Here is a 13893-nt window from a genome sequence, read left to right as displayed (position 1 = left end):
ATGCTGGCTAAGGCCTTCGACTTGGTAAGGTCTAAAGTTCCTCCAATGAGTGCTTACTGTTTATTGAAGTGCTGCAGTCTGAAAGAGAAAGATGGGTGGTGAGCTACTTCAGGCAGGGACTCTGTATTGCTTGCATCTCAGGAAAAAAAAAACCACAAAAAACCCAGAGTATTTTTAAAGGACAGACCTGAAGGACAAGAAGAAATTCCTGCCAACATTAACAGGGTGAGTTAGGTCCACTTGTTAGAAAGCAAATTCTGCATGCTGGAGAGACAGGCATCACAGGGTGCCTGGAGGAGAAAGATGCCCTCTTGGCTGACAGATGGGAAGTAGGGAAGGAGCAAGAGGCTTTGTTAGTGAAGATGGGCACCTTGTGCTGAAAAACAAAGGAACCAGCAGAGGAATGCATAGGGGAGGTTACACTGTTAAAAAATGAGGAAGGGGGGAAAATTCCTTTTTACAAAGACATTCTAGACAGATGGAATTATCATTTGAAGAGGCCAGAGAAAAGGATTTTGCAGTAGTTCAAAATCAAAGGAGTGCTTAGATGTGAATTGCAACTGTGTAGTCTGGATAGCACAGGGTGTTTCTTCAGAGACAGTATGCAGGAAGATCCTGCTGATCTGAGTAAAGACAGGGGAAACTGGGAGATGGACAGATTTTGGCCTGAATGAGGCACACCAGTGTTGTCCATGGCAACAGAGGGGGGAGGTAATGGGGAGAGCTGCAGGTGGAGGGAGGAAGGGATGTATCAATGGATATCTGTTTAGCTATGCTGAATGAGACCCGATGGCTTGGTATCCACAAAGTGAAAAAGACTGAGGTTATAGCTTGGACAAGGGGAGAGAGGACTAGTTTTACATTCCAGTCTTAAGAATCAGATATATGTGTCTCTACATATCTGTGGCTTTATGATAATTTTTACATTATATATTTGTATATAAATACATATTTACATATATACATGTAATAGCTCTGTCTGTTGGCAAAGTCATCTGAAATAGAGTTGTAGTGAGAAGAATCAGTGAAAGAACACAGTCCTGCACTCCCTGCCAAAACCAGAAAATGGAAAAAGGCTTTTCCCCTTGGTTTTTTTCATAGCATGACGGGGAACAAAAAGTGTGACAGCAAAATGCTTACCTGGAGAGTTTAAGCTGTCAAATAGTAATTTAAAAATTATTGTTGTAGCCAGCTCTATGTTGTACAGCTTGACGTACCCTTCCATGTTAGGAGGGCTGCAGTCCCACGCATCCACACTGCCATATACCCCATAGGATGTGTGAGCAGCTACTGGGCCTGTCAGCAGTCACTTAGCTGATACAACACCGCTTACAATATCAAAGATGTGTATTTTGGTCTAGTGACGAATATGTGTGTAGCCATGTGTCAAATCCTCCAGCACGTTGAGTGCTGGAAACAAATGGCACTTTCGGAGCAGTGCATCTGGGTCACTGCCTGCTCTCGCTGTGCCTGCGAGGACCTCAGGGAAGAAAAGCAGAGCAGGGAGGAGCAGGCTGCAGGTTTGAGGAGCTGCGCTGGCAGGTCTAATCTAGGCCACTGGCTGTAATCTGGATACCCTCACCCTGGAAAGAAAAGTGGATTTTTGGTACTGTAAGGGTAAGTCTTTTGCACCCCTAAGTGATGAAGTCGCACTGATTTGTTTTCCCTGTACTTTCAGTACTCTCAGTTTTGCAGGTGTAATCAGGATTATAAAAGCACATTCAACCTTCCCCCCATGCCCAGTAAATCACCAAGAAATAGCACACAGAAAGCACTCACAGGCTCTGCTGTTTAGTGCTGTAACTAGTTTGGACTCACGAATTTAGGAAATGTCACATTTGATTGTGACCTCGAATCAAGTTCACTTTGCCTCGCTGAAACACAAGACACACCATTCATGCGGCGCCCGGAGTTCAGCCTCCAGCTGCAGAATGTGGGTTACGAGAAGCAGGAGACATCTGAGAAGGAGCATTCAGAGCAGCACGTGTGCCACTTTCAGCCGCGAATGCATTCGATTACGAACTCTGCAAATATATGAATGGCACAGGCTGGCAGTACAATCCCTGAAAGTACGTATCCATAACAATCCTATGGGAAAAAAGAGATGTGTGTCTGAGAGCCTCAAAAAGGCAAGACTTTTTTTTTTCGTTTTGAGTATGCAAATTAGCTAATTAATTTTCCCTCCAAAAACCATTTGCACGATCTGGGAGCTGCTGCAAGGGCCAATTGTGAAGACTTTAACGGTAAACATCATCAGCAACAGCTAATGAATAGTCATATTTTAAAACTAAACTGCACATGCCAAAACTCTTAAAGTTCATTTCTCTTGCCGATACTCTTACGTAATGTCAACAGAATCTGGGACTACAACAGCCCCACAGAGCCACTGGCATTGCAGCTGTACAGCCCTTGCAGAACTGCTACCTGCCACATCAACGTGCCCTTCTCGCCATGCATTGCAGTAGTGAACACTTGGATGACAACCAGTTTATTTGGTCTGCTTCCTCTCCCCATGTTACTTAAATGCCCATCCACTGCTAACTCCACTTCTAACCCACGTATGTAGACATACAGCTGTAGCAACTACTTTGAAGCACCTCATTCATAAAAGGTTATCAAGAAAGGGAATTGTATTTGACCTTGTCATACATGTGTATGGGGAGCAAAACCAGTACAGTCTCTGCAAGCAGAGAGAAGCATTTAAAAAAAGGACAGAAAGTAGGTGAGAGCATGCTTCTTCATAAACATATGTGTTTTATCAACTGCCTGACCTCAAAATCACTTCCCTCTTCCAGACGGACACCTCTGGGTCACATCTCTCAGCTCTGTTAAAATTTCAACAGCTCACTGGTTGCTCTTTTATGGAGAGGGGGAAGGGATGTGGACTGAGCATCAGATAGTCAATGCAGAAACATATTTAAACAGAAAACGTTCTCCCAAGGACAGGGCTTCCAGTAGCGGGACTATTTAAGAGGAAGAAAATAAAAAGCTGCAGTTCTGCAGAGTGACAGATGCATATCGTACAGTCGGGACTGTTTATGTCCGCAGAGTTTCCACTGCACTAGCAGTAACAGAAGACTTTTTCCTCCTGGGCAAGCTCTTTCTCACTCTAGGATTCACAGTGGAGCAGTTACAAGCTTCCTAAAAGCCCTGCAAAGCTTTCAAGGCTGGCAGGAGCTACAGCTCCTAAGCCAGACTGACTTCAAGCATTAACAGAAAGCAGGGCAGTAGAAAACATTAGTCTAGTTGAAGGTTTAAACACTGGTGAGCATGAACTTCAGCAAGTTCTACCCTACTTGCCTTAAAAATGTACAGTGGTCTTTTTTCTATCAGTGATGTAAAAAATTAAAGCTGTTAGCAGGTCTTTTTATGAAGGCTGACTCCCTCACTCCATCAATGGAGCAGTGTCACCCTGCAAGTGTCAAGCTTACCTCTCATTTTGAGGGGAAAAGTGCTGGCATCGAAACAAGCATGTACAAAGTGACAAGGGCATAGAAAGCATTTTGTAGGCTTGGAACAAAACCCTGTTTGTAGGATTCACTTAGTGAAAGAATTTATGTTAACAGAGCAAGCTATTTATAGCAACTCTCCATAGAAATGAACTGTCTCTTGATTCCTGTCCTTGTGAAATGTGGCTTTTTAACCAGAGATACACTCTCTTTACTCTAAAAGCATGGGTGAAGGGGGGCATGGGGAAAGGGAAGCTGCTCCCTTACATACGCCCTGCCACCTCCAGTTATACTACATATAAAGTCTCCCTGTGCTGTCAGCATAAAAGGTCACTCATGGTTTGAGCACTGGCACAGTGACACCACTCTTCCCCAGCCCCCTTGGCTGGACAGCCCTTGTGAAAGAGATGCCAGTGCCCAGCCCATCGCTCCCACCTCTGAGCTGTGCCCATCCAGCCGACAGACACATAACTGAGATGGGCTGCTCTTCCCAGGCTTCTCAAGCCACACACGTTTAATTACAGACTCTTAGCCAGCATTAATCCGAGTATACCTGTGGAAGACTACAGTTCCTTGAAACAGCACATGAACAAACCAGGAGGTAAGGGATCCCAGTCTTTCCCCAGCCAGCCCTTCAGAAGATTGCAAATGAGACCATGTTCACATATCTTCACGTTTCATACACTCTCTGAAATAAAAGTATTGCACTTTAATCCTGATCATACACCACCAGCCAGCTAAAACCCCTCAGTCCTGTACACACACCTCATTACTTCTGCAAAATCATCACACAGAATCTCACCTACTTATTACAAATGACCCAGATCCACGGTCTGCTTACTACCCAAGCTTAATTAATTATTTCCACAAGTTTGCTCAGACAAGAAGCTGAGCAAACTGCAGGCACATGATTTTTCTCAATAAATTAAAAAACCCCAACAAACAAAACAACAAAGTAGCAGATTTGCTGTTTCAAAGTACAAAAATGTAGACAAACAATTCAGAAACTAAAACATGCACATGCAAACCAACCAACCTAAAATATCTTTTGTTTAAATATTTCCACAAACAAGTTGCAATCAAGTCTTTACATCCATATCTGGGAAAGTTGTGCTGCTGGGCTTTTAAATGTTGAAACCAGAGCTACTTAGCTAATAAACTGTACCACACTGTCTGGAGATTACAGTTTAGACCTGACTAGGGGAGAAGCAAAAGCTTTATTTCAGACTAAAATAACCTCACTGTGCCTGGTTCGGACCCTAGATATCAACCCTGTCCCCTGCCTTTTCCAAAGTCTAGACAAAGCTAAGGCTCTCACTATACACCCTTGCCCCTAAATCTCATCCATCAACAGCTTTGCACAGAAATCCCTCATAGATAGTTCCCTTATACTTCATCTTTCTACTATCTCATACTGACAGTCTCAGTTGGTTTTGAAAAAAGGCATATCTTAGATCTAATAATTGTACCAATAAACCTAAATTAGACTAATGGGAGCCCTGAACTGAAAACAAAGCTCTAAAATCCATGGGGTATATATATATCATGAGACTTTATTAAACTATAAATCTGTTGATTACAATCTAATTTTCTAAAGACAGAATTATCTTAAGCTAATTTACTGCCCAATATAATAGCATTTTATGTCTATTATGAAATTAGATTATATCAGGTTAAGTTTGTTTATAATTTGTTTATAATTTTAGATTAACAGAATTAGACACAGTGAAGTCTTCACATAGATGAAATAATGAAATGCAGTATATTTTCACAACAGTATCTGGTACTCTCCAAGTCATAAGCAAGCATCTTGCTTCACAGTACTTGAAATACTGCTTGAAATGAGGAATTTCTCCTTCCGTATTCCACAAAGGGTTAGCTTAAGATGATATATGACATCACTAGCTGTAAATGTGTAGATCCGATGCAAATTATGAGTGCTGATGAAGAAAAACCCTGAGCTTTTCCTACCCATTAGATGAAGAGGCTGTCTGTTGCAATTCTTCACTACCCTAGTTCAACTGATTTGCCTGCTGGTTACATTGCAGTGGGGACATTGGGGTTTAAAATCAATCACTTCAAACTGCTTTAAATTCTAAACCAGTGGTTGATGAGCCACACAGGAGAGTGAGTGTGAGCAAGAGCTCTGGGGGTTAGCTATGTCACCCTGGAATCATAGAATGGTTTGGGCTGGGGGAGACCTTAAAAGCTCATCTTGTTCCAACCCCCCTGCCGTGGGCAGGGGCACCTTCCACTAGACCAGGTTGCTCAAAGTCCCATCCGGTCTGGCCTTGAACACTGCCAGGGATGGAGCAAGACCTGTCTTGAACCACAGCCTGGAGGGAAAAATCAGAGAACACCCCTGCACTCAATGTAAGCAGAAAGGTACACACACTAAAACGTGAGCTAAAATGTAATTAATATTTTCTTGTGCCATCTGGCAATTCAAACTTGGAGTCCTTCACACTCAGACTCATTGACTCAGAGACTTTGCACCAACTTACTCACTGGTGACTGACCAAATCACAAAACTCTACGAAAAACATCAGTCAAGCTTCTACATGGCTGTGTGATAGCTGTATCCGTATCATCCCTAGCTCTTGGGCATGGCTACATTCACATTCCTTCAGGAGAAAATGGATGATATTTGCTCTGCCTTAAGGTAGAGTTTCTATGTATGGGCTGTCTGGGAGGGCTGGGAAGAGAAGAAGCAAAGGCAGTCTGCCACCAAAGCTACTTCTAAGCTCTTGCCCTAACCTGCTCAGCTCTTGCACCCTCAATCTGTTTCTTTACAGTGGCTGGAAATCAACTGCAAAATATGAAATTTTTTCTTCTGGCAACCGGTATTTTTAATTCCCTCTTTGTCCAGTGTCACAGGCATGGAAGGGAGATCCCACTAACTTCAGTTATTTGTTTAGATTTGCTGCAAATATTCAGAGATCTCAATAGCTCTGTTACCCAAAAGGTAAACAGCAGTAGTGACGCACTCCAAGAAAGCATCCCACAAGCCTGCTCCAAACAACAAAAATAACTACTGCCAGCACCAACTGTCATGTGTTAAAACTCAGTGCTATTCTTGGAGCAGATGCAGGCTCAGGAATTTTTTTCCTTTTTTTGTTTTGTGTTTTTTTTGTTTGTTGTTGTTTTTTTTTTTTTATTAAAGAACAGTAACCAGTCCAACAACTCGTGACGTGCATGATGGTCTTGGCAGCTGCTGATTTTCTAAATTATAATTACTGGCAGTTTATCAGTCTTAACAGTTTGAGACAGGCAGTTTGACAATGTCAACGGATGCTGCTTAACCAAAACGCTCTCTCGTGCACACTTTTTCCTTCCTTCTAGTTGGAGAATTTCAAGTGCTCTGCTCTGATCTGGCAAATCCTCACCCTGGTTCTCAGATCACTGCCAGTGGGGCTCCATTACATCTCCATAACATACACTGTTAAAAAAAAATATTCATTTTTACGATGTGTTAATTGTGTCCCCTCTGCCACATGACTGCAAATAGCTCTGGCAAACAACTGCACCTCAATGAATAAAAAGTTTGTTTGACCAAAGAGTAATTGGAGTTGCTTGGCACTGAAGACGAATACAGCAATGCTCCAGATGACACATCTTGCACAGAGAGTCCTATCAGGTCTCCTGTACTTAACTCATACATACAAAACACAGCAAATAACATTTCTTGAATCTTTAGACTTAAAAAGCAAGATTTCTGGGCAAAGTGAAATATCAGCCTCTTTAGACTCCGAATGACTGAATTTATCTACTAGCTCTTTACATTCAGTAAGCCACAATAAAGTGCTTTCAGAGATGAACTTTGACAAGTTCTATTTTTTTTTTTCCCCTATCAGATGCAGAATTTTCATTAAACACATCCATGGGCACAATATAAACTGTCATTATATGAATACTAGCAAGAAAAAAACAATAGCTTCCATACTTAAAAAAACAACAAACCCTCTTCTTTTACATTGCATTAAAAAGACGCAACTATACTTTAGACTTGAGCGTGCTGAGCAAGTTAAATCACAGGTACTAAATCCTAAATCTCTGGAACATCAGAGTGTTATACCCACTTTCAGCCAGACCTTCAGTGTTCCTGGTGCTTTTTTGCCTCTGCTAAGTCCACTTCATGCTGTTAAGTGTTCACATGATGCAAATAGTCATCAGCTATGTGTGTTTTTTGACTCTTACAGGTATTTACACCCTCTGTCTTCTAGAGTTTTTAACTCTAATCTTTTAGAGTGTTCAACTTACAATCTCTCTGTGTCAACAATTTCAAAGTTTCTGCCACAGAGGAGAAACATACTCTTTGTGACCACTTTGCAACCAGAACTCACCATTCTTGTTGCCAGGGATTTTATGGAGTAGGATCCTCAATGGGGCAAAGGCAGTTGCTTTACATCAAAAGGACCAAAATCACTAAGGACTCCTAGTATAGAAACATTGCTTTGTCTGATCATCCTTCCTGACAATATCGATGGGAAAATGCCCACTCATTTTGGTAGGAGCAGGCTCCCACAGACAGGGAAAAAACACAAAGCATGTACAGCTGCTTCCGACTGTCAGGAAAATGGAAGAGGTTCCTTTTCAGAGGGTAGCAGAATCCACCATAAAAGCTGCACTCAGAAACACACATGTATTCTCTCCTAACATAAAATACAACACCTTAGTGAAAATATATTGCAGGTATTTGAAAAGGTAAAAGGGACAAATAAACCATTTAGCCTTTTGTTTGGAAATCTCAGACATGAAATGCAACCTTTAATTTCACCTTTAAGCTACCCTAGTAGCAAGGCAAAGCAAACTCTTGAAAAAGAAAGAAAATAAGCCCCAAACCCTGAACAAAAGCAAGTCTCAGCATATACTGGAAAAGTAAACCCGGGTGCTTCTCCAGATTACCAACTCAATTGCCTCTCTGCCAGAGATGCTGCTCTGCAGCTCTGCAGCCAGAGAGCACCCAGAGAGGGTCTATGCCCAGCTGGAGAATACCATTGCTCAGAGCTTAGCTGATACATGAGGGGACAGCAGGACCTGTGGTCCCATGCACATCCTCAAGGCAAACCCAAGGGCTCTTAGCAGGGACTGCAGAAGGTAGCCCAGCCTTCACCTTTTGTGCCCACCTGAAAGCTCTTCCTGTGGCCTTCAGTTTGCTGGAGGGTTTGACTGGACTTTCATTTATTGATTGATTTTTTTTTCATAGATACCGGTATTATTATGAAATTAAATGGTCCAAAGTGAGACCATTTTAGATACTGAAGGGAACGCAATTTCTAAAAAAAACCACATTTGAGAGGATATTTTTGGTCATCACTTTTCTCTTCCAACACTTCAGTAGAAATATTAGTTACAAAAACCCAAGCAGTGGGGCAGGAACTAAAGAGGACACACATGCTGGAAGGCAGGTTGATAGCGCACCAGATGTTCATTTCTGTGTACCTCAGAAAAAATCTTACACAGTGGAGAAAAGAGTAGGGGGTTAAAACTTACCAGCGGCAGAAGAAAGGCCTTAATAGAAGGTGAAGGGAATGCAATTTCAGTGTAATTGAATGTTAGGTGGTGCTGCCCAGTTGCAGGAGGGAACTTGCAGGATGCTGAAGAAGGTGGATGTAGAGGGGAAGTACCTCCACATCCAGAAGAAGAAGAAATACCAGCTAATGCTCCTCCCCTGCACACTGACACAAACAGCTTTCCACTGGTAGTATCTGATCTACAGGTAGGTTAGCAGAGATCTGCACAACGGGTCCCTGGCAGGAACCACATCAGGGACGCAAGGCTGGCAGCAGGAGTAAGAAACATCAGATCAAAAAATGCATGCGGGTTCTGGAAATACCAAAGCCAGTGTCTTCTCTGGGAGATGTGGTGGGACTTTTTACAGAGTCCCTCCAGCACTGCACATCTCATAACTAAGACTCCAGCAGCTGCACCTTAGGATATGTGTGCACATGCCCTGAATGGTCACAAGGCAAAACCTCACCTGGCAAGAAATACCCTGTCTCTGGTCAGGCAATACAGGAAGGCAAAGGCCCCATAGCTTGGTATGAGTGCTCTGACAAGCAGTTTCTCAAAGATGAACTTACAGCATCCTCTGCTTCATGCCACCATTTTCTCCCAGGTATGTACTCATTCCAGTTATGAAGCTGCTGCTTGTTTCCTCAGAGGAGTAAGTGATTTCTGAGGAGGGAGCAGCTGGCACATCCCTTCTGGAGGTGCGAATGCTGATGCTGGCTATATCAGCTGCAAGTTCTCTCTGCAAACACTAGTGACCAGTGCTAGCAATGGCTTTCACCTTACTGCTCTGCAGAGGCAGGTGACTGCACAACGCCTTCAGAGGAAGCTCATACTGCTGAGGACACAAACTGACTTAACCCCCTCTTCCATCCTCTAGGCTTCTGGGCAACAAGTAGGGGGAACTTACCTCAGGGTAGTATAAAGCAGTCCAGTAATTTCATGGCTTCCCTCTAACTTGCGCACTCTTTCGTTCTCCTCTCTATGCTTTCACACAGAGAGACAGTTTGTAGCTTTCTCAGGTGTGGCAGACTGTGAAGATGAACACAGTGACTGCTGTTAAAAGATTTAGGGACAAATCCAAAAAAGGTATTTAGGAATTTGGCTTTTAAATCCTATTTGATGTAAGTTTAAATCCTTAAGCACTTCCTTGGCTTTAGCCTTACAACTTTAACAGGGAAGCCAACAGCATTTTGAGTACTCATGTGTTCTTTCAAGTTTACATGAAAGAGAATGTGGCAAAATAACTAGATCATGCTTCTCATTTAAATAGAAAATAAGAAAGTCTGTGGTATGCACAAGTGACTGAAAATGAAGGATTTAAAACATTTGGTATTTGTATTTCTGAATATAATCTGCATTAGAGACACCCATCCAGACAGCTAAACACATCTGCAAGCAGTTATTAGATTTATGCATGCATGTAAAACACAGAAGCTTTCATTATTTGTAACCTGATTGACTTGGGTGACCATGCAGCTCTCAACTTGCAAAACACCTGTGGTGGTCTGCTTTTCCTTTGAGCTTACCTCCTTGCAGCTCTCTGTAGCTGTAATTAGTCATTTGTGCTTCAGAGAGGAAGCTTACTTGGTAACAGCCAGAACAGTGGGTGAATGTGCTATTTGTTGTTGTGGTCACTCTAAAGATTCCTCAATGCACCCCAAAATGACATCCTTTTGGGCATTCCCATGTTTGGCAGAGCATACAAAACTAGGTCGGGTAGTACTTGCATAGGTTTCTGCAACCAGTGAGGATGGCAACTCACTAAACAAGCCCACCTGTTTTGAGGTGGGCAGTTTAGGTCCTAATGCTAACCTGAGCATGGTGCCAGGAACAGAGGAACAGCAGTTTTCAGTTACCTTTCACAGAGAAAGAAAAAAAAAAGATGAAGTTTCCTTCCTTGCAAGTGTAGATACCTTGACAAACTTCTGTTTAGGAGAAAAAGGCAAAGGATTGGAACAATCCATTCCCCTCCAAGATGCTATGTGGTATCTGATACGCCCACTGCCGATTCCCCCAGCTGTTTGTAGGACAGCAGAGGAAGAAGGAGAGTAATTCAGAGCTCACCAAGGACACTAACAACTTCAGCAACACAATGCTGTCTTACATGTAATTTAGTAAGTTGAACCAGATATCTCAGGAAAGAAAAGAGCTTCCAGTTTCAAAAGCTTCATCGGAGTGCTGTTTCATGGGAGATTTCTCTTGACACCAAGATCCCACTGAAAGCACAGAACATCATATTGTTCCTAATAGAAAATGGTGGCCCCAAAAGGAAAATACTCCGTTAAGTATCTAAAAAATCTATTAGTCTAGTGTTTGCCCAGCTCTCAAGACCAATATGGAAAAAGGCAAATCATTTGGGATTTCACATATATGCTTTTTCTCAGCTATATGAGATAAAAACTCATGGCTTCAGTGTGCCTATAAGGCTACATGGAGAACTAGAACAACAAAACCCCAAACCCAAAACTATTCACTGTATATATCCTGGGGAAACAGCACTTGCAAAATCAAAATTGCTGGTCTAGTGCTTCCTCAGAGCCTGAAATGGAAAAGTTACAAATATCTCTTACTCTTAATAAAATCCAACTTAAACTTGGTATGAAATGACTCAATCCCAAGCTAGAAAAGTACACCCAGCCTACGAAGCACTTTGAGGTCTATGCAGATAAGGAGTTCAATATTATATGAAACAGCTCTAAACCACCAAAAGAAGTAGACTTCTAAATTAATGTTTTGTTTTTGTTTTTTTTTTTTAAGTGATTAGTTATCCCACCCATACAACTTCGCATTTTGATGAGGCCAGATTTTTCCAGGCAGTTTTCTCAAATAGCCCCCAGAAGCACAGGTCACTTTGTGACAGCACCACCTTTGGGTGCCTCATAAACAGTTAGAGATTAAAATCATCAGCATCCTTATTTCTTATGGTGCCTAGTACAGGGACAGGCAGTTGGAGAAGAATAATGTCTTAAAAGCCCATCTGAACATCCTGCAAGACACACATTTGTACAGTCAATGTAAGAACCTATTTTACTCTGGGATTAGTCAGACATTGAAAGGGTCCCTACTAATGTCCATGTTGTCTTTCCTTGCAAAGAAAGAATGGGACAGATCTGTGCTGCTAAGGCACTACACGGCAAATGGGTGTCTTCCTTTGCACCTCAGCAGCAGATTCTTGAGCAGCACTGCAAAAGGCACCACTGCACAGAAGGAAAGCCAAAGATATGAAGCAACTACCTCTTTTTCCTCAAGGCCACACAATTCTCAAGATAGCTACTGTTATTACACCATCAGTTATAAGCTTCTATATGGGAGGTTAATAACAGCTAAATCCCTTCACGCTTACCAGCAAGAACTATTTCACAGAAACAGATACTCTGTTTTACATTATCATTTATCCACTAGTTTCCTTTTACATTTTAAAAATTGGTATGCAGTATTAATTCCTATCTGCAGATTTGTCTTCACACAGCTTTGCCTATAAACAGTCGCCTCATTGTCTTCAGCAATCAAATATTTTTCTAGTTAGGAGTTACTGCTCTCAGCTCCACCATGTCTTAATCTGCAGTCACTCTAGAAGTAAGATCCAGATATATGATTAATTCAGATATTTGACCGTGCGCCATGAGATCAGAGCTTTCACTCCTACACTTCTTCACCTCTACCCCCCTCCAAGTCCACCATTACATGTAGTTACCATGGCTTGCTCAACAGCCAGTAGTAGAGCTATGTGTAGGATGGAAACTCTACAGAAATACCTTTGATGTTCTCCTCATTTTCTGCAGGAAGGGAATACAAGTGGTTTCTTTGGAACATTTGTTCGTGGTTTGCACAGTGGACTGTGCAACACAAGTCAGCTTTAGGATTTTTTTGTAGAAAATAAGTCATCCACAACTGGAAAGTCACATGCTTACATCTGAAATATTGCTACAGTTAAGCCAACAGATAGCCGAGAGGTGATTCTGCACAAGTGGTACTGTGTGGGAAGGAGGCAGTTTAGTGTTCTGTAGGGGTGAGAGAGTGACATCTCATAGACCAAAGTCTCCCACTTGAGCACAGAAGAGGTTCAGTGAACATTGCCACACAGGAAGCATCTTTAAGTATGAGTAGGTATTACCCAGAGTATCAGAGTCACATGTCACAACACATCAGATGGACTTCACAAGACTGAACATCCTGATGGCAACTTCAACTTAACAGTTAATATAGGCACACAAAAACTACCTTCACTACTACTACTACTAAACCATGTGATGACACAGTATTATTTTCAGTTAGGAGCAAAACCTTCATAATTGTAACAGCTCTGTGTTCAGCTTTTGCTAAGAAGTACCACAGGATACTAATCAACTACATGTTCATCAGAAGTTGGCTAGATTATTAATAGACTCATGTAACATAAGCTGCAGAATCATTTATTTTTAAGATGAAAAATACACAAGGAATCTTCTCATATATAGTTTTTAGTGCTTTTGTCCTGTTATGTGTTTGGGATTTTTTCCTTAAATTTATTCTGATTATGGGATACTGATCTCTTTGAGTCTTTATGCAATTTTTATTATATTGAAAAGCATTCAAATAAAAGGGCACTTATGATTGGGTGTTTTAAGGAAAGAACACATCAGGATGTGTAAGACTGTCCATATCAGAGCAAAGAATGGTGGCAAAGTTGGGCTACCTTTAGATTTGCTTATTTTTCCATTTCATTCCTCCAAAAGAGGCTAGGGAATAGTAGACTTGCAGAATCTTCTTTGGCTGATAATTCATGCAGGAATAAAAAAGGAACACTATGGGGGAAAAACAACCCCAACCAGCTGTACTTCTTTTGGATCATGGAAAGCACAAAACATGAGAAAAATGCTAATTCGCCATAAACATAAACAACATGACACTCTGCATTACAGTGAACTTCAGGGGAAGCAGAGTCAGAACT

General features: G+C 41.8%; 1 protein-coding gene across 3 annotated transcripts in view; it reads right to left on the bottom strand.

Annotated features, from left to right (window-relative positions):
- The window catches only part of FYN (FYN proto-oncogene, Src family tyrosine kinase), a 144237-nt gene that overhangs the window by 92293 nt on the left and 38051 nt on the right, over positions 1-13893 (bottom strand). The window lies entirely within an intron of this gene.

This window comes from Pezoporus occidentalis, unplaced genomic scaffold (assembly GCF_034315485.1).
Source record: "Pezoporus occidentalis ecotype Australia unplaced genomic scaffold, CSIRO_AGI_Poc_V1 ctg39, whole genome shotgun sequence".
NCBI lineage: Eukaryota > Metazoa > Chordata > Aves > Psittaciformes > Psittacidae > Pezoporus > Pezoporus occidentalis.
The sequence above is the reverse complement of the archived record's forward strand: the minus strand, read 5'-3'. Positions and strand labels throughout refer to the sequence as shown.